The 21,176-nt window shown below is 38.5% G+C and overlaps 1 protein-coding gene across 16 annotated transcripts in view; it reads left to right on the top strand.

The window, feature by feature from the left end:
* Positions 1–21,176, top strand: part of ENOX1 (ecto-NOX disulfide-thiol exchanger 1) — a 355,527-nt gene that overhangs the window by 150,586 nt on the left and 183,765 nt on the right. The window contains exon 1 of one of the 16 annotated variants that reach the window (XM_021530838.4): positions 376–2,046. The exons of 14 other annotated variants lie outside the window; for them this stretch is intronic. The gene's annotated coding sequence lies outside the window, so the exon portion shown is untranslated. Of the gene's footprint in view, positions 1–375; positions 2,647–21,176 lie in introns of those variants that run through there. One more of the 16 variants, XM_021530840.3, reaches the window with a different exon arrangement.

The raw sequence follows: 21,176 nt of genomic DNA, 5'->3' as shown, positions 1-21,176 counted from the left end.
AATCACAGCTGTTGCTGGTCACCAGGCACAGTGCCAGTAGATGGAAAGACTGACATTTCTACTTCCACAGACAAGACTAATATCATGCTAATTGTGCCTGGTAACCCTCTGTAACTATTTTTCATGCCTATAGAACAATGAAAATATGGAATAACATAGTAAGTCACTACATTAAATCGTAGTAGTAGAAGACCAAGGGATTTATGTGGGTAACCTGGGATTTGGTTTATTACATTTAAGTTTTAAGTATGACCTGTAGTCACTTGCTGGAGCAGAAAGCAAATGCAACAGAAGAGGCAGGAGGATGTGAGCAAATTATTCTTGACTGTGAAATGGTTCACCTCAACTCTGTTTTGAAAGAGACCCTTGCTGGGCATGGAGTAACCATGATTGCAAGGGTCTCTCTGACTTTAGGAGCCTTTTGAAAATGCTGTTACATAAATGCCACATATTGGCTCAGTCTGTGAATCCTTTTCTCACTAGGAACTGTGCTAAAACTTCTAAGAGGTTTATGAGACGGGTATTAGACAGAAATATTTTTTCTAAATGGGATTAAGTCCAAGATTCAGTCTTTAAAGTTTCCTTATATTCCTTAAACTACCACAGTCCATTTCCCATGTGTCTAAACCCATATTTATTTTCTTAACACTCTTTTTTAAAATTATTGGTGCAAACTTGACTTTTCTTATTGATCTCTTTTTTTTTGATCCTTCTGGTGTACTTCCCCTTCTATTTCAAATGTCTTTGACTTTTCTACTCTCTCTTTTGCTTTTCACATAGAATTTAAATGCTCTGCCAACAAAGCACTGAAGTAAAAGCTTATGTTTTGATGTGATGATTTTCCCCAGTGCATTTGACCCACCATTCACAATAAAGCCTTACTCCTTGCTGGATGACTCATATCAGAAAATAACTTTTGTAATGGATGTGTTTTGTGTAAATATCCAATGCCACCTCCGTGTTAAAGAGATCAGTTGTTTATGAGAGAACACTGGCCTAAATCTTTCAATAGGTAAGCTTGTCAATGTAGTACTGCAGTTAAGATTTAAACAATTTTGCCTTGAAATCTTCATTTGGAGCATCCCCCACTGCCACTGTAATCACATCTCTTTTTATGCTTCTGGTGATGGGTCCATGTGATTGAGGTGGATCTTAGGAGAGCTGTGCAGTTATAGATATTGAAGATGAACTTCAGAATGTTCTAGTTTAAACACAGGCCAGGGTGGTCGCTGTGGAGTGCCATAAACATCTGGCAGCAAGGCAGATGACCACATAGCGGTTTCATTCCACCTCACAGTGTAAGTGGACTTAATTGTGTAAAATACAAATAGCACTTACCAAGACCCTCTGATATGGGGGTTTTCCCCCTGTACTGAGAAAAAAACAACTTTCTCTTTGCCTAAATTTAGGAAAGGACATTGGAGACTAGGTTTTAGCATCTTCTTTCAGAAGTGAGATGAAAGAACAGATTTAGGCTAGAGGGCTTGAACCCACTCCTGGCACACAGAGTTCAGGAACATACAGTCTCTTGACAGAGGCATAATCTTAGAAGTGTTTGAGGTCTTTTCCTTCTACTTTTCCCATTGGAAGGCTGATTCCAAACCAAATTAATGACTAGGAACTTTGTTTGAATTCCTAGCCTAAATATATTCATAGACAACCTTTATCCATTTGTTTTGTGACACCATTACCTTTTATCTTCAATAGTTCTTTATTAATAATTAATAGGGTATTAATTAATATTTAATAGAGAGCAAACACATCCTCCCTTACCTTTCCCCTTAGCAATTTCACTTCATTTTGCTAGACTAAACAATCTAAGCTCCTCTAATCTCCCTTGAAGAAAAAAAGCTCTCTCCAAAATTACTTTTGCAGACATTTTCTACACCTAGTTTACTGTCTATTTTCATTTTATGACAATGGCCAAACTCCAGCTTGCAAAATGCATGTGGCTCATAAGCTCTTACAATGTGTCTCTTTTGCTGATTATTCACTGTTAGAGCTGCTACCCAAAATGCAAGAGAAGTGTATTGCCAGCACTGCAAGGTAAGAAAATGGAATAAATAGGCACAGGATCAATGTACAATGCTCTGGTACATATGGTGCTTCTAGTATGAAGAAGCAGCTTGCAGCTCTTCTGTGTATTCCACTGTGTTGGCAGGAGGTCTGGACCAAGGATCCGGGAATGAGGTAGGACATGGAATTTCACTGGGGAAATGTGCAGAAATGTGGAGGCTGATAAGGTGGGAGCAATAATTTTTAGGGCGGTGCAGGGCACAAAAAGCAAAGGCGAGGACTTTGGGCTCCAACCATTTTGCAATTGGCTTAGGGAGCATTGCTTAGATGAAGTGTTAATGCAGGTGGTCTAGAGCCCAGCTTAGCTTTACCACCCTAGGATGTGTCTCTGTGGCAGGCTGCAGTAACACCTGAACTGTGTGAGCACACTAGCCACAGTGCTGGAAGGCTGCTTTATCATGATATTCCACCTGGGCTGATTAGCCCTTCTCACATAGCCGGGCTGCTCCCAGCATCAAGGCTGGCACTTATGGTCAGCCTGACTTTGGAGATCATGGCCAAGCATTGTAGGCTTAGACGATTGGCATATAAACAGCAGAAAAATCTCCCAGACTCTGTAGTGTTTGTCAGGTACGTAAATATCTCAGATTATTTTTCCCTAAATTATCCCTATGGGAATCGTTTATGCAGCAGTTTTATAACTAGTTTTTGCATAAAATATAGTCCTGGTACTCAGGTTATCTTTTATGTAGTCAAACATTTTATTGTTTGCATGCTAATCTAAACTCTTCATCACTGCTGAATGCCTTCAGCAGCCGTAGTCTGGTTTTCCTATGGTTCTTTGCTTTGGAAAAGAAAATGGATGTGTCTACTTCTCTTAATCATAAATTCAGTCTCCTGTTTCTTTGTTATAATTCTTTTGATGTGAACAAAACTCCAAATCCATTTTTTGTGAAACTTAAGAAGCTAGTATGTTTAAGAATGCATATGTGCTAAAAATGAACCATCTTCATCTGGATGCTTAGTAAAAGCTGGGGCAATGTCTGTGTTGAAAGATTTCTTTCAGTTTTAATACTTTACTCTTGATTGTGCCCGAGATACCATTTCCAGCCTTGAAGTAAGTACAGGATTTATTGTTCCAAAGTGGTACGGTGATCAGTTCAGACCTCCAGTTTACTTTTTTCAAGAGCCTCTTTTTAATGTCTGATAGAAAAGTATAACCATGGTAGAAGAGCCCAGATGACAAAGGGAGTCTGAGTAACCTTGTATTTCCATTTTGCTGGAGTATGTTGGGGTGTACCAAAGGTTAGGATGTAAGTCTGTCTCACTGAAGAGTTGGTAAAGTCATGGCAATGAAGAATAATACTCTGGTATAATGCACACCCACCCTATAATGTGAGGGCTAAAAAAAAAATCTCCACGTGCTTAACATGCAGCTCTCATTTTGTCTGCATATCTATATATGTGCTGTATGTATAGCAGTGCACATTCCTGTGGCTTTGTCAGCCTAGATATCCAAACTCAATTGCCACTGCTTGCATTTGATTACAGCTCTCAAACTAACCTGTGCTTAATTTACCACCGTTGAAGCTTCCATGCCCTCAGGGTTAGGAGTGGCTGGCTGCTTCTTGGCCAGTGAGAAGTGAGATCCTTGCACCCACAGACCTCAGCTCTTAGGGTGAAAGGATTAAAATCATTGATACAGCCTCACTGTGGTTTGGACCCAATTTCTACTGAGTCAGTTGTAGATAAAAGATAAGGATGCTGAAGATAAAATAATAGCAATTTTCATATGCAGGCTACAATGAGCAGGGCAAGTGCCCTCCCATGCAGAGGCTCTGCCCAAGGAATGCCTTGAGGAGTAAGGAAGGGACTTCACTGTGGCACAAGACACCTTTGGGGCCATAAACCTCTGCCACAGCAGCATTTTATAGCCCAGTAGTAATCCAAAACCAAAGTCTATCTGCACCTCTAATTTGTTTTTTTCCCATATTTTCCTCTTTTTTTTCTTCCTACCAAGATTAAATTCAACATTAAAAAAAAAAATGAAGTCTCTGCAGTAGAATGATACCTGGAACAATATTTGGTTCAAATAAATAATATGCATTTTTACTCATAGTCTGAAGTGTCCTAGTTTGTGTGATGGATTAATCACTGTTTCCTTGTGAACTGTGTCATCACTTTCAAAATGATATCTTAGTTTCCATGGAGTGGCTGAAGCCATAGACATCTGCCTTATTAACTGCTTGTTCATATCAGCTCTATGAAATGATGATGTTTTAGTTAGTGGTAATGGTTAAAGAAGGTGGAGAAAAAAATTCCCAGGAGGTCACAGTTTATATGAAATAACAACTTCCATCAAAATGCAGTTGTCAGTTCTAAGCTGTGTGTCGCTGGTTTGTGTCTGGGGTTTGTTGAATAAAGTAATCAGGGTCACAGTTAATCAGGACATACCTCATTCTCCCTCAAATCAAGGGGGAAGCCCAGTGGTGTCAAATACAGAATATTATTTCAGCTGTCTCCTGTATATAAAAAAAGAGCTGGGAGCAATAGTTACTAGCATTAGTGACACTCTGCCAACATATGCAGCATTTTGGGCTCTATTATAAATAGGAAAAAATCACAGTTCATGAAATGTAGGGACCAAATTTCTTTATAATAATTCATCCATTTGTCATATTTATTTTAAGATGTAAATGACCACATTGCAAAACTGGATAATTTCAGATTAGGATAATTACCATGTGGGTGTTAAGAGGTGGGGCGAAAAACGGGGCTTTTGCAACCTCTTCCCATATACACCTTTGACAGGAGAAAGGAAAAGGGAAACACCCCCAAAGAGAGAGGAATGGGGGATGGGGAATGGGGGATGGGGGATGGGGGATGGGAAAGGAAAGGAAAGGAAAGGAAAGGAAAGGAAAGGAAAGGAAAGGAAAGGAAAGGAAAGGAAAGGAAAGGAAAGGAAAGGAAAGGAAAGGAAAGGAAAGGAAAGGAAAGGAAAGGAAAGGAAAGGAAAGGAAAGGAAAGGAAAGGAAAGGAAAGGAAAGGAAAGGAAAGGAAAGGAAAGGAAAGGAAAGGAAAGGGGAAATACTATCAAATGTTTGCTTTAGTGTAAGTATTTGGTTGTGCTTTCTGAGGTTAATAAATATTGTCCAAACCACAAAATGTACAACTCTGTAAGACAGACTCAAAACACTACAATCAAATCCTCCAGCCTGCTGAGAGTGTTCAGCCTACCATAATTTAGGGTTTGTCATTAATAACTAGCTTTCCAGACATATTTCTTATTCCATCATGTATTCGAAATTTTATTGAAATTGGTCTTAGCATGCTAAAAACATGATCATTTGCTAGGAAATTTTATTGGTCAGGAATAAATACATTGAGAAATAATAATTCTGAATGCTGCAAATCAACTTTAGCCTTTCTGTTACCTTTACAGTTTTCCATCATCTTTGTGTAGGACTGTGATGTGTAAACTCTTTTCTCAGCACAAATTTGGGTTATAAATCTAAGTCTCCAGGAATATCATGTTCCAGCATAAATAAAAATAAATCAATTCTGTTGAGTCAGCTATTTTTTCCCCACTTTAAAATCAACTTCTGATTTTTGATTTATTAGATTATTCAATTGACTAGTGACTGAAAACTAATGCAGGAACCAGCTACACTGGGTCAGGTAAAAAGTTGGCCTAACTCAATACTCAGTCTTCAGCTCTGAAATTAAAGGCTTGTAAAGAGTACAAGAGAACAGGCAGGTATAACTATTTCCAATAAATACTTTGTACTGCTTCACTTCATTGCTCAAAGACTTCCTGAGCCAGAGGTGATAGCACTTGACAGGTTCCTATAATTCCTATGAATCATAGTAATCCGCTTCCTATTAATTGGTCCAGTTAGCTTTTCAGAGTATGTAAACTTCTAACAGTTACAGCTTCCCATGGCAAGGACTTTGTATACACAGTTTACTGATGTGCTATATGAAGAACCACATCTTTTTGCTGGTTATGTAGCATGTTAGTTTCATGTGATATGCCCCTATTCTTCTCTGTATCTTCAGAGAGGATAAACATTCCTTTCCATCCTCTTCATTCATCTGATGATTCTGTAAACGTCTGTCACATCCTATCCTTAGTCATTGCTTTTCCAGGCTGAAAATAACTAACTCTGTGTAGTCACAGAGTTAACTCATGCTATTGAGTGTATTTGCCACCTTCCTATTGGTCTATTAAATTTTTCCACATCTTTTTGGGTAGAGAAACCAGGAGATAAGGGTGGAGCTTTTGCAATGAGAGAATTATACTTCTTTTGTTTTTGCTTCCTCTCCTAGTAATTTGATTTATTATTCTGGCTTAACACCATCTAGGTACTACACAGCTGCTCACTCGCTTTCCCCTGGTGGGATGGGAAAGAGAATCGTAATAGTAAAGTGGGAAACCTCAAGGGTTGTCTTCAACAGGTAAAGCAAAAGCCACCCACAAAAGCAAAGCAGAACAAGGATTTCATTCATCATGTCCCGGCAGGCAGGCAGGTGTTCAGTCATCTCCAGGAAAACTGGGCTCAATCATACATAAAGTGACTGGGAAAACAAATACTGTACCTCTGAAGGACCTCCTACTTCCCCCAGCTTTACATGCCGAGCGTGATGCCATATGGTCTGGAGTTTCCCTTTGGTCAGATAGAATTGTTTTAGATTTTTTTTGGTCACAAATCCAAAACACAGTCCCATACCAGCTAAAGTGAAGAAAATTATCCCAGCAAAGCCCAGCACATTTACTTTCATGAGGACTGAGCTGAGCTGTTTGAAGGGCTGACTGTTGACTGTTTCAGACTGTATCTGAAATTGCATTTGTGCCTGATAATAGCCTACCGCAGGCTTTATCACCTGTGTACAAAGTCATGGTTGTTGGCTTTTTCCACATGTCCAGGACCCTCAAATTGCATGTTTTCAATTTTACCTGCTATTTAATTGCTTGAGCTACAAATAATGCACCGATATTGGTGGTGTAGGAGCAGGAGGGTGCTCTTGGAGCAAATCTGGTTGTCTCTACTTACCATGTATTTGTACATACAGATGAATTTGGTTCCTTTCAGACCAAAAGACAAGCTCCCAAAGTTCAGCTTAGGTGTCCTATTCGCAGACACTGGAACCATGGAAGTAGACTGGAATGAGTCTGAATTAAATTAAAAAAAGGAAGAATGAAAACTATTATGAAGTTTGGATCATGTGTGGTCTTCATCAGCAACTGTTTCACTGTACACATCTGCTCCTGTTGATCCTTGATTCTTCCTATTTTTAACATGACTTCAAATCTTACTGCAGTACTTCACCACTTGCCCTTATCTTTACTTCCCTCAGCAAATTAGTGTCATTGACATGGATATTAAAAAATGGCAGGTATTATGCAGTTTAGGTTCAAATGTTAGACCAATATCATTGAGTAGGGATACATTTTTTCCTCTAGATCTTCTTATATGTACCATTTCTTACCAGCTCTTTTCTACTACTGTGCCTGATATTTTGAGTTTTTCTTATTAACTAATTTAAGAAAACTTTTTAAAGTCTTGGCTGTTTTCAGTAATTGTTCTCTGAGCTTTAGTACTCAGGGTAAATAATTCAGTGTCTCTTTTATATTATTATTTTCAGTGGAAGAGAAGCTACCAAAAGTAAGGGAGGGAAGTACGAATTTGAGGGAATGGTAAATTCTTTAAAATTGGCATACTTGATAACTGATTGTTCTGGTTTTAAAGCAAACCAGTGAGACACTCCAAGTCAGAAATACAGTTTATTAGGAAAAGGGAAGAGAAACTAAATACATGCAATAATACAAAAGAAAAAACAGTGGCAGAGTCAGGATAAAACCTGACACCCCTTTGGTCAGTGAGTTGGTAGCAGTCCAAACTGGAATGACTGCAGTTCTCCTGGAGAGGCAGGTGTGGTTCTGTTGGACTGGTGATCCTGTAGAAGGGTGTAGTCTTCCTCTGAAGGGCCAGTGGAAAACCCCAGCTGTTCCTCTTGGAAGTCAGTGGAAAGGCTGAGTCTGGTGTCCCAAAAACTCAGTATTATATCCAGTTAGGAATGCTTGGCTCCTCCCTATGGGTGGAGCATCTCACAATGGGATGTTACTGTTCTTATCAGTCATGCAGTGACGTTCAATAGCCCATTATCAGCAGATGTCTCCCCTGAGAGAGGACTGGTTGTGAAAGAGATAAGGAAAACTGCTCTCTTAGCAGAAGACAACTGCCCTACAGATGGCAAATGGAATACATATTACCTTTCAATCTGGGACACTGATCTTCAGCATTTGATTTCAGGGGAAACAAAGACAGGGACTTGAATGAATATGTTTTTGAGGGATGACAAACAAGCTGGTGTAGTTTATATAAATTGTCTCGCTAACCTTGTGGTCAGAGCTGTGGTTATGATATAAAACCTTTTTAACTTGCAGGATTATCACATTTTGCAGTGCACTGTCTTTCTGTTTCAATAGGCAAAAGTTCACTTATTGGCGCATTTGATTGTGGGTCTGAAGGAACCAATTTTCTGCTCCTTTTGAGATGGAAACTCATCTTGCTGGACTTCTATTTATGACCTCTTGACAATGCTTATATTTTATTTAGGAAATTGTTTTCATTACTTCAGTTTGCTCAACCAAAAACCTCCAGGCACTTCATTCAACTCTAGATGCACAGAATAGGATAAATGCATAAATTGATGGAGTTCAATGATTTATGATTAATTTAACCTTCTGCTGTTTTGATGTCTAGTTTTTCCCATCTATCACACTTGTGGTTGAAGTAGTCATGGTGGAGGAGTCAAAAAAGGCATATGAAATGTCCTAGCCATCCATCAATGAAGCAGGGGTCTGAGAACTACTTCCGTGAAACTTCTGATTACTGTGAAGTCATAACTGACCTCATAAATATAACAGGATCTTCTTGTTGTCTGGTCTCTTAAGTATGGTGTGAAATCTACCTTAAGATTAGAAGCAAACAGTCTGACCAGGAGAATTTTTCAGGCAGGTATTTTTTGAATAGTTAAAAGAAAATAAACCTAGCATTGTTATTATATTGAGTAACAGCCTTCCCTTTGTCAAATAACAAACGTGCTTCAAAACTGCAATCTTCTTTGCAGTTGTTCTGCCAAAACTGCTAATAAATTAAATCCTTATTGTTAGGCATATTTATGAAATATTTGTTTCATTCCTGAGCTACATGCCTTTTTTCAGTAAATTTACAGAATTAACATGCTTGTGTTGCATATTCATAAATCTTAAATATCGTTAACTTTGAATCAGAGAATTAAGTGGTAACTCTGATTATTCTTTTATTGTGAGAATGGAACAGGCATCTGTTCATTGAGTTTACAAGATAACATCTGGTGTAGAGGGTGCCAAACAGCCAGCTATTCTGCAAATTGAGTGCCAGAAGATGACTTTTAAAGCAAAGTCTGTTCTGCAAAGACAATGGTGCAATGCTTGGACAGAATTCAGAGGATGTGTGCTGCAAGGGGATCTCAGCCATGCTGTCAGCCAGCAGGAGAAATGCTCCCCTCACGTCTCTTGCTATACAAACAGGGTTAGTCACCTGCTGTTCTCTGGGCTTTTGTAGATATTAATAGAGAAGTTGAGCCAGGACTTCACTGATTCTCTGATGCCTTCAAGTGACTGCCACATCTGCCCCACTACCAGGAGTATCAATGGGAGAACTTGTCTGCTTACACCCTGCTTGCATGAGGGGTGGCCCTAGCTTAGTGAGGCAGGGGAAACTGAGTCTGTGTCTGCTGTGTTCTCCTCTCAGTTCACCACAGGGTTTGCTCTTTCTTAGCAACTTGGGAGGATCTAAGTGTGTCCAGTCTGAACAGTTCTGTAGCAATAAAGCAACATGCATAATTTACACATATTTATTTTATGAGAAAAGAACTTACGTATCCAACATAGCAACAGTAAATAATAAAGCAATTAGATACAATCAAACAAGGAACTAGTTAAAAGCCTACAGAAGTGGGAACAGTGTAAATACAGTCCCTCCAGATGGGACAGGGCAGACCTACTTTAAGCCTTATCATGGCCCCATTAATACTAGTATAAACTTCAACTTAATCTATTTTATTTGTCTTCAGATTAGTTGAAATAATCTCTTTCGCTTAAAAATGTTTCCCTCTCTCTTCATTTACCTTTCTTTACCTAGTTAAACTATTCAGAAAAAAAACATCTTTTTGTTTCTTTAAGTGATTTGAAGCAGAGTTCTTGAGTTTGGACTGCTTACTCTTCAAGCACTCTTTTCTGGCCTAGAGAAGTTTTATGTAATTCACGTTGCCACAGTGCTGGAAAATATTATCGGGAAAGGAAAGAGATGTTTTGGTTGTATTAGAGCATTAAAAAATTGCTTTCACACTGCATCTTTGAAAAAAATAATGTATTTCTAACAACACTATGTGGAATCTCAGCCGGAGGTGACTGTATAGCAGTATGTGCCTCATGTTAGATCTAAATTTAATCCAACTGTAGTCAACCAAAAACAGATGCAGCATTAGATGTATAAGCTGAATATAATGGCAGTCATTTTGCCAAGACAATCTTCACCAAAACACTTATTTTCTATTCAATTTTCAGATTGTTATGTTGCTCTAAGGGACTGATGGCAAGTGATTATGCTGTTTTGATGGAGGTCCCTGATTGACATTGGATTTTATTAGTGGCATTAGTATTGAAGAGAAGGGTCACAGGTTGGTTACGGTTCATTCTACCTGCCTGTCTCACTCAGCAACAACCAGGAAATGTCCAGTAATTTTCTGGTTTTCTGCTTCTTTTAACATTTTAATATTTCAAATGGGTAAAGTGCAAGTTAATCATGTTTATGCATTAATAAAAGGTACATAAAGCGTTTCAGTTAGTCAGTTGAATGAAATTATTTCAGAGATGTGGTAATAACCTAAGTGATGTTTTGAATACACTTCATATAAATTAGATCCATTAGATGGGATAAAAGTGATGTTTTCTCAGTATCCAGTAATTGTCATGTTCACTAATTCCTGTAGCCACTCTGAGCAGATGCTGGTAGCTTTCCGTCATTGTCCAAAGTTTTTCTGTGTTGTATGTATGAATTGTATCCTTGTGTTGTGAGTAGCCTACCTACTCCAATTTTCCTTTCTCAGTCAAGACCTCCATAGATTAAAAAAATATAATTCCAAAGCCTAAAGGATCATTCAGCTTCTTTCAGAGGATGATGGTTTAATTGCCTGCATGGATTTCTGACCAGAGCTCATCAGGTACACAGAGAAGAGAGGTATCTCCTCCCATTACTGTTTGTGCCTACTTGCTCCACGTCTGTGCAGAGTGATTTCCAGGCTTTTAGGTGGTTGCAGGGATACAACTGAACAAAGTAATTCTTTCTTCTATTTTGACATGCCTCCAATGGTAGAGAAGAGGAAAGAATGTCTTGCCCTGTGTTCTGTCATTTGCATCAGAATGGCACATGTTGAATGTTGGACCGTGCACTCAGGCATTGCATCCATAAATGAAGCAGGCAGAAGAAGGACTAAAGGGAAGGGGCTAGCTCAGAGGAAGAGCCATTTAATTCTGTGGTGGATTTTGAACTGCTTTTTTGTGGAAAATTAAGGGCATAATCAGTTTGAATAATGTAAACTAATCTTTATCTGTTATAGCTGTCTTCTTCCCCCAAATTAGTGTTAAACCCCATCTATAGTAACTAATGCTATCATCTTTCATAAATATTTGGACTCTTGTTCTTCCTCAATAAATGATGATTGCATTAAGTAAATATTTAGCAATTAGATAGCATATCTATTTTGGCTTTCTTCTCCACTTGTGTCTTTGAGCATGCCACAAAAAGACTCAAAACTCTTTTTGGCTCCTTCATGCTTTCCACTTTTTTCTGTTTAAATATGCAGTTGAAATTTCCTGTTGTATATTTCTAAACTCAGCAATGAAAAGGCAGTTTAAACGCCAGGCTATGCAGCTCAGGAAGGATAAAGGAAATGAGGAACAAAACCAGTCTATAGCTCCAGTATAAATGCGATTACACAGCAGAACAGGATAGTTGCACTTTGCAAGTCAGATTTTTGCACTTCTCCTATCAGCAGACCCATAGGAAAAGAAAAAAAAATCTAATATGAACCTAATATGCTAGAATTTTAGATGGTCATTAAAGAGGCAGAGTCTGTTTTGAGAGGTGAGAAATGCATTGGCTTTCATTGTTTATGTTCTTTGGTACAGAACTCAGTGCAGAACTGAAGACACAAATAAAAATATTCTGTTTGTTATGTACATCTTTAGTGTGTCCATTATTTCAGGCAGAAAAACCTCCATGTTCCTGCATTTTATAAGCTTCAGGCACAGGATGAATACATACATACTTGAAAGCATAGTACCAAAGATCACAAATTATGGTTTAAAAGTAAAAAAAAAAATATATTCCCTTTTGTCTGAAAGCAACAAATCTTACGTACATAGTCATTGTTTTATTTAAATCTAGACTAGCAGCAGCTCCAACCTATTTTAGCCTCTACCTTCAATGATACAGCTTGTTCTCTAAAAGGTGTCTTTTCTCTTCAGTGAGAGCTCTTTCTGTTCCTAAACAAAGCCCTGAAAAGGTCACATTGGAAATCTGAATCCAGGTAATTCAAATGTAAGCCTAAGTTAAAAAATGATGTGTCTGCAGCTTGCCAAGTGCTATTAGAATCTAGAGTGTTAGTTTAGATTCAAGTCGAATAGAGCAGTATCCATTGGGAAATTATGCTTCCCTGAGAAAAGCATGTATGGATTTTTTCTTTCTGTATACCTTTCCAATAAATATTATGATAGCAAGATTCTGTTTCCCATGAATTCTTTATTTAGGTTAAGTATTATGTGTGAACTCTGATTTCATGGTTTAGTCCTGATCAAAGTAGCTGATTTAAAAAAAAAAAAATTATCTGGTATCTGGTAGAGAATTGTATTAAAACACTCAGCAAAATCACATGGCCATCCAAATAAACGTGATTTGTAGTAACACAAGTCCAGTTATGTAGTAAGGAATAGAAATGAAAATACTTGAAACTGCAAGGGAGGAAGAATTTTGGTTTTACTGCTCAATCCACAGGTGAGAACTGGAGGTGCAAAAGTGAAGTTCATGGGTTGAAATAAGAACAGTTTACTGGAAACAGCAGTAGATAAGAAAATGTACAGTAATAACAATTATATTAATAAAAAAAAGTGTACAAAAGAAGGAATGATTTGCATGAAAAATGCTCCTGCAGTCCCTGGGTGACAATGAACAAAGGCGAACGGCTTTCCTCTCCTGCCACATTTCCTTCACCAAACCCCTGCTCCTCTTCTGGGAAGCCAGAGAATCCTAGCAGTGATGTGAAATGGTACAGAATAACCTCCTGGCCATGCCCCCTCAGACACACCCCTTCCTTTTGCATGATTAAACTTCATGTTCCTTGTTCTGTTTCTCAAGTCAGGTGCACACCTAATCCTTCCTAAGAGACTTTGATCAGCACAGCTCTGTCTGCTTCTGTGGGATACAAGGATGCATAACTTCTCATAGGCTGGGGTTCATCGTGGTCTTTGCAAGGTGATTGCCCATCCTTCAGTCTGACAGTTTCTGAACAGAGTGTAAGCTAATAGAGGACTGAAAATCACATCCATATAAAGGTGACTGACATGAATTGTGGGTTTGGGAGGCTTGGAGTTTTGGTCCAGACAGATTTTGAGTGTAATGTTACAGAAAGGCTTCCTATGCCTGGTGCCATCCATCTGAATATGCTGGCATTCAGAGCATGAATGAAATTTTTCTTGTGTATTTTTCAGTCAAAACAAAAAATAAATATGGAAGTGTTAAAACTAATAGACAAAAAAGAATGGAGAATGCTGTTGCTATGCATCACTTAAAAGGCCATTCTTCACCAAAAAGTGCTGGTAAATGCAGTGCTATTTGACACAGGAGATCTAATCCCAGAGTGTATTCAGAATGCTATCTTCAAATGCTAACAATAAAAATAAAGGATTTCCCCCCCTTATATTTTACTTGTGTTAGCAGATCAGAATCAGCATCTCTAAACACGAGTTCTCTGTTTCTTTTCACCTGTCAGTAGAGTGGTTCTGAATGTTCTGCTTGCAAACACCACATCACCCCTGTGTGGTGTCCCAGTACAGTGGCCATTGTGCAACCAAGGCAGAGTGAAGGAGGAGGCTAGAAAGGACACTGGTGGGCAAACTGGACTCACAAAGTTGCTGTTTGCTGTTAGAACTTCCAGAAATTTTTCAGCCAATTTAGAAAATGCCAATTTTATGAACTGGAAATATTTCACCTATGATATATGGAGTTTGAACAGCATTAGGAGTAGTGCTCCTCAGTCCAACTGAGAACATAAATTCTGTCAGGGGTTGGGACTATAGTGCTGTGATCTGCAGCAGGATTTCCACATATCCTGGACAAGAAGTGGAGAATCGAGGAACTCAGATATGTGTCATGATTTTTCACTCCATTACAGGGACCTGGAGGCCAAGCAAAACCCATCTTGTTCCAAAATAAGGCTAGACTGGATCACATACATTGCAGGAAACGAAAGATTTCCGGGGCAGGCAAGGGTAGATTATTCCATTTTCAAGATGCATGTACAAAAATTCCTGAATTGCCCAGGGATGTTGTCCTAATCAAAACATGGTACATGCTAGCACTAATGCCAGAAGCATGAAAAGTTTCTAACCCAGCTTGCATTAATGGGGATGAATAAGGGCTTCTTCAACAGGAGGAAAGATCAATAGAAAAAGTAAAGAGAATTCTGAACTGAAGCCAGTTGGCAGGAAAAAACCAATTGCACTGGAATCTTCAAATAAAGATATTGAACCATGCTTAATGTTGAAATACGATTATTAATTGGGACTCCCTGTCAAAATCCATTCAAAAACTACCTGAGTACTGAGAGAAAAGTTCATGTCCCTTGCTGCTAAGGTCACTTTGTAGCTGGAACATCCCTGTGGGCATCCTGGAACACAGCAGCACAGCCCCAGGCTTGAGCAACATCCATTGCAATGCACAGATCCTCTCTGCTTTGCTCCTCTGAAACCCCTGAAGAATTGCACAACTGTCAATTTTTGGTCTTCCTGATTATTCAGTGATATGCAAGTGAGTGACTGAAACACATCTCACTAATCTCAGGGTAGCCTTCAGGTTTTTGGGGATGTATATATACTTGTCTCTTGCAGAAACATTATACACCAGAACTACAAAAAAACTCCCTATCGTTTTTACACGGCAGCAGACCTAATGTCATCCATCCCCTATGGCTTCCAAGCATCAGATTTGACTGCTCATCTAAATACAAAGATGAGCTCTGCCATCTTACATTTATCTCTTCCCCAACCTGTGTTGCCCTTTTACTCTGAATGTCAAATCTTTCTTGAAAATACATCTGTCATTATATGTTGCTTCTTGTTCATAAGCCTTCCTGGCACCTTGAAATTTTGCAACATGTCCCCAACCTCTCTTAAAAAATGCATAAATTTGGCAACTGAAGAGCATAACATGAAGTGCCTTTTTCATTATTCAGAATATGCTGTAAGATGGCTGGTACAACCCCAGAATCAAGGAGGAAGTTTGATAAAGTTTAAGCCTGCTTGAGTAGTTTCTTTCAGAAGTGTGCCTGGTGGTAACAAATCCATTATAGAGTGGAGTTGTTCCATTTACCTGCTAGTATGTTACTGTATCAGAGAGAAAAGTGAAGTGGGGCCCAGCTGCAGCGCTGGCACAATTAAAATAACATTTCTAGCAGAGATTTACTGCTGGGAAGCTGCAAGCTCTAGTGTATGAATATGTGTATGTGCATGGCTGTACATGCACAGGTGTTTTTGCACATGCAGGTGCTGTTCTTTCACCTGTGCTGGAGACATGTATCCTCTGTGGCCTCTTGGTTCAATTCTGCACTAAGCTGGAGTTGGATGACACTTGGATTTTGTGTGGATGGTGTGGTTAATCCAGCTTTGTGCACTGCCGATTTAGAAAGACAAAAGTATGAAGGACTTCACTGCAGTGGGCAGTACTCATCCCAAGACTCTGGCACAGTAACTGAGGAGTTAGTCATACAATATTTCTTTAGGAACTGCAGCCACTGGAAAAGTAAGTAACTATTTTACTGTCAGCTGTGTTAAGGAAATTTGTTTTCTTACATTTTAAATCTTGCCTCAATGTTTTTCCCTAATGCTTTTGAAGAACTGTGATACTTCTCAGTTGTAGTCTGACAAGGTGTGTATTAGCAAAAGGGCAAATGTGGAACGCAGTGCTGTGATGAATTTTATGTTTCAGCTGCTTTTCAGAAGGAACTTGTAAACCAGATAAATTTTGTCTGCAAACAAAGAAACTATAAAGCAGTCACAGATGTTTCTTTTTAAGCACAGTGTAAATAAGAGTACTCATAAAACTTTTATGGACTGTATCTCCACCTTTTTTCTGCAATGTTATAGAAAAAAAATTAATAACTCCCTTCTATCATCAAATTAAAAATAGAATTTTGCCCTACTTTCATGGTGAAAAAAAATTTCTAAGTGTATTTCTGTACATTCATCACTATACCACTCCTGGTAGCCTGTAAAAATAAATGTTGACTCTTCTGTCATTATGTGATTAGTTAGACTGGTGTCAGAGAAAACACTAATGTCTTGACCAGACATCACACATATAGTGACTATAGTTCACTGGCACACACGTTCAGTGACACACAAGATCCTTTTCTCCTGTGAGTACCTCTTATATAGGTACATCATGTTTGCATAGCAATAAATTAACACAATGAAGCCTTATGGTACTCAAATTTATTTTTCACTGCAGGGACTTGCATTTGTAAAGTTTTGAATGTATTTCAGCTTTTTTTCCCCAGAAGATTTTACAGAATCTCACTGAATCTTTTGCAGTTCAGAAGTTGACTGTGGTTAGATTAGAATTGACTTCTGCAAATTTGTAACAATTATTTATAAACATGTGACAGAGTATCAGATACCTGCAGTTACTGCTTCAATTATCATGAATGAAAGAGCAGTTTTGAAGTGAATACAAGTGGGATACTTCTGTGAGAGTTAAAAAGACAGTATTAAACTGGGAAAAGCCATTTTCTACAATCTGATGGAAGTGTCTTTAGAAAATAAAGACTCTTGGTGTTCACAAGCAGTAGCTGTGTATGTAGTTGTGTTTAGTACCTGATTCATCTTTAGCTAAGCAGATTTGCTGTGAACTAAAATTGAAGATATTGTATCAGAAATTTTAAGGTATTTCCAATTTGCTAAGGTTCTTTCCCCTCTTATCTGAGCAAAGGTTTCTGCCATAGAGCTTAAAAACATACAATGGATATATGAAATAAAATTTCCATCAGTCAGACCAGCACTCTCTAAACATACTCATATTGTGTGTAAACTGTACAAAATTTTCAGGCTATCCTTTTATGGCAGCTCTTTGCAGAGGTCTTGCAGCAAGAGAACCCATGAGGGTGCTGTTCAGCAGAAACAAAGGAATGTCTCTTCCCCGTTTTGCATTGTACAGAGTTCTCTGCTTGAAATGCTAAGTCTCAGTAAAAAGTACAATGCAAAAGTAAGTGCTGAGTGAAGAGCTCCTTCATAAGTCTGTCCATGTCTCACCTGTAGCTCTCTCAGCAGGTAACAGTGACTGAAAAAAGAAGAGACCTTCTTCATTCAGAAGGTAAAGTGAAAGATTGAGAATCTTCAGCATTTATATGTCCTTGGAAGTTTAGTAAAATGGAGGTACTGCCAAATCAAAACAGCATCCTAGGGATACTCCTATGCTTCTTTTGTTATTTTTGGCATTGAGTTAATGCCAAGGTTTTATACTTGGATCACCTTTCTTTCTTCCTTGTTTCCTTTCTTTCTTTTCCACCCCAGGCCCCCTTAAGAAGCATAAAAAACTATAAACACTTTAATGATGCCTTTGTAGTACTAAACCACTTTTGAAGCACCTTTAAAGCTGTTCCTAAATGCCTCAACCCTGCTAAATCACTTTAACAGTGCATTCTTATCTGTGTATCTGTCAAAGTAGGTAGTCATGGAGGCTTATCTGTGCATGTTCAATATCCTAAATCTGTCCAAGATAAGGAGAACATGGAAAAAGGAATAGAAAACTGTAAGCTGTATGAAAATGTTAAAAATGTTGAGAGAAATTTGCTTTTATGTAAACCCACTTAATTTTAGTTATTTTGGCCTCTCTGTTTGAAAGGTTAAGTGGCAAGTGGAATTTGTTTTGCTGACATTTGAACCTCTCCAGTGCAGATGTGTACAACAGTGGTAGTTGCCTGAAGGTGGTATAGCTAGACAAGAGAAATAGGCAGGTCTAAAATAGGTCAGATGAACCAGCTGCCAAAACTCACCCATTTCTCTCTTAGGCCTGTAAAAACAGCCTCAAATGTTAAATACCTGCTTTGCAAATGCCCAGTGTTCAGCAAGATGAACCACACTCAGACTGTCTCACAGATATTGATTAGAAAAATATATTAAGCAATAGGAGAGGTGTTAACTGCTGTTGAAATAGAAAGGTCCTGCTTTAAAAAAAAAAAAATCATTGTCAGATCAGGCATTGAAAAAGAGAATGGAACAAAGGCTACATTTCATATATTTTTTGGGAAGTAGAGGCATGGTTAGCAGGTTAAACCAGTTTCAATCATCTTAAATTAACCATCCCTGAGGTTAATGGGAAAGCTGAATTTCCCAGGAGATATTTGTCCCAGTTGAGCTTTATCAAATACATTGACCTATTTTTTTAGTGTTCAGGCTGAGATATTGATTTTTCAGGATATTTCATAGCATTTTATATGTTCCCGACACAATGGACAATTATTTCAATCTATAGCTGTGCTCCTGCCATGTCACCTCCAACCCAAAATTAAGTTTTCTGATTAGCATAGCTCATCCAGCACCCCCAAAATAATTTATAACTGGCAAATGAAGAAACTGGCTCTCACCACTGAAATCCCACTGCCTCTGCATATGGCTTTTTTTCCTCTAATTCCACCTTCTACTCCCAAAATATCTTCAGCCTTCTGCAACTAAGTAGCTGTGAGTCCTGCAAGAAAATAAAGTAATCTTCACTTTTCAACCTAAACCTAGTCAATAAAATAACAATGCTGAGCTGTTGAATGAAGCAAACATTAATGTAGAGTCCTGTGCCTAATCTGTATCCTGTTTAAAGGGGATATAAAAAAAAAATGCCTAGATTGGGATATTACTTGCCTCCTGAGAGTTTGACTTAAGAGTACAATAGTGTCTCTTCTTTTAAAACTAAGAAACTAGAGATGTTATCTTACATGCTACCACTCACAGGCTAACTGCAGGTTAAGATGTCTGGATTCATAGTTCATACCTCTCCCATTTGAGTTAGTTGAACAACTGACAATAATAATAAGCTGTCTGCCCTCTGTGGACACCAGAAATTAAAGGAAGACTAAGACAGTAATTTTCTTTGTGAATTTCAGAAGTATTTTGTTAAAACCAAGGAATGTGAGAAATGAAGCTCTCTAGGATCGATTCCACTTTCTGAAGAGAGACATGTAACCATTACTTACAGACTTGTTTGACTTTTATACCTTGCAAGCTGATGGTTATTCTGCCACTCATATGTTTTCTCCCCACACTCTGCCCCTATTTTTTTTTCCCTTTTTTCTTTCTGTCTCTTCTTACATCTTTTATTCATTTTGATATCTTTTCTGCCCACTGTTCACTTCTTTGCACAAAATCATGATGGCTAAGTTTAGTTTTTCCTTTTTGAGTCAACTAAAACATTTGAACCAGACTCTCAGAGCTTCCTCTGTGTCCTCTGCAGAGAAATAAACCTTTCCAAGGACAGCTCATACTATCATCAAATACACAGGTAACATCAGATATAGCTAAAATACAGTGTCTAAGATCAGTTACCCCTCATGAAAAACCTCTTTTTTCCATTGACTCTAAACAACCTATTCCAGATCCTAATGTCTTCCTTTCTAGCAGGCAAAAGGTAGGGCACATGAATCCTCTCTGGAGCTTTCTCTTCTCCTATGGCAATAGAACATTAATTCAGGGGAAAGAGTGGGCACAAAAAAAAAAAAAGATTCTTTGTAGTCTTACGAGATGGCGCCCAGGGTCAACAGGAGTGGTCCTGGAATAAGGTCAGTTCAATGTGTGAAGGTACAGCTGGGGGACTGGAGCTTCATGGGCTGGGCTACACCTAAGTGCAGGCATCATGCACGGAGAATCTGGTGCTCCCAGAAGCTGTATGTATGAGGATGTGTGAATTCTCTGCTGAGGACAGGCAATAACCATTTTGCAGATCACAGGTCTATGCAGGTGTGGTTGAATCGGCACTCACAAATCCAGCTTTGCTTGACCCTGCTCAGTATGTGTGTTTTCCTGGGGACAGTAGAACATTAAAAACAAAAAATACACAGAAAGAATATCTGTGTCAACCATGTTCTTAGAAACAACTCAGTTGTTTAGATGAACTAGCACAAGTTGATTTTAATTTTTGATCTTCTGGGAGCAGGTTGATGGGAGAGGATGGGTGAGGGAGGAGAGTCTGAGGCAGACATCTCAAATAGAAACCTTCAGCCTTCATGGCTGGTGGAGCTATAAACTACAACCACAGATCTACAGGATTATTCAAGCAAAAACACGCATGTTGCTCAAGTTGTTTAAGGTGAATATTTTATGTATAGTTTTCTTTCATTGTCTTTTGAGGGGAAAGAATACAATCCATATTTTCAGTTGGGATTGTTCTTATCAGTTTAAACCAGGCCAGTGTCATAACTTACTTTTCCTCTATTCTTCATATCTTGATGTACTGGAAGCTGTTTCTAAGGGGAAACTAGCAGAAATGTCAGGCTTTTCAGCCTACTTCCATTTTCAATCCAGCCTGCTTTGCTCTTAAAATACCAAACCTTCTGGGAGCCTCTCTACATGACATGGACTATAAAAGGTATCAATAACAACAGCAGTTCCTGCTGTGGAAGGGACTCTAATTACAAATACCTAGGATCTGGGGCTTCATTATAAAGAAGGCAAATATTCTGCAGTCTGGTTCTCTTGGGTATATTCTGTCTTTCCCTAACAAATCACCACTTCAAGAATGAGTTTTCTTTCTATTTATTTACTTATTTATTTACTTAAAAAAATAATTGAGCAT

Source organism: Lonchura striata, chromosome 1, assembly GCF_050655825.1.
Source record: "Lonchura striata isolate lonStrDom1 chromosome 1, ASM5065582v1, whole genome shotgun sequence".
NCBI classification, from domain to species: domain Eukaryota; kingdom Metazoa; phylum Chordata; class Aves; order Passeriformes; family Estrildidae; genus Lonchura; species Lonchura striata.
The sequence above is the reverse complement of the archived record's forward strand: the minus strand, read 5'-3'. Positions and strand labels throughout refer to the sequence as shown.